Raw genomic sequence first — 389 nt, 5'->3', positions numbered from 1 at the left:
CAGGAGCTGCTGTCCCCCGGGGGTGCCAGCTCACTGCCAGGGTGAAGCTCTGCTGTCCCCACAGGGGTCTGGGGGCTCCTGGGGAAGCGGGCTGCACCCTCACCTCCCTGGGATGGCACTGGGGACATCGCAGCCCCTCGATGTGGGGGGGACACACTGAACAGGCAGGGGGGGCACAGCCCTTCCCGAGGCTGCGACCCTTCCCTGCGAGGTGACAAAAAAGCAGCGCACGGGTCCTTCTGCAGCGACACCAACCCTGCACCCCTCCACGCACAGGATGGAGCTGGAGCTGCGCTCTCCGTCCCATCTCGGTGGCTTTAAGGGGTCAGGGGGGCATCCGGACATTTGTGTCCCCTGCCGGTCATTTGTGTCCCCTGCTGGACATTTGT

Source organism: Geospiza fortis, unplaced genomic scaffold (genome assembly GCF_000277835.1).
Source record: "Geospiza fortis unplaced genomic scaffold, GeoFor_1.0 scaffold289, whole genome shotgun sequence".
Lineage (NCBI taxonomy): Eukaryota > Metazoa > Chordata > Aves > Passeriformes > Thraupidae > Geospiza > Geospiza fortis.
Note: the sequence above shows the minus strand (reverse complement) of the source record.